Genomic DNA, 255 nt, shown 5'->3' with positions numbered 1-255 from the left:
AGAACTGAACTAGAACTGAACTAGAACTGAACTAGAACTGAACTAGAACTGAACTAGAACTGAACTAGAACTGAACTAGAACTGAACTAAAACTGAACTACAACAGAAATAGAACTGAACAAGAACTAGAACTGAACTAGAACTGAGCTAGAACTGAACTAAAACTGAACTACAACAGAAATAGAACTGAACTAGAACTGAACTAGAACTGAACTAGAACTGAACTAGAACTGAACTAGAACTGAACTAGAACTG

The sequence above is a fragment of the Lucilia cuprina genome, chromosome 4, assembly GCF_022045245.1.
Source record: "Lucilia cuprina isolate Lc7/37 chromosome 4, ASM2204524v1, whole genome shotgun sequence".
NCBI lineage: Eukaryota > Metazoa > Arthropoda > Insecta > Diptera > Calliphoridae > Lucilia > Lucilia cuprina.
This window is presented reverse-complemented; position numbering follows the sequence as displayed.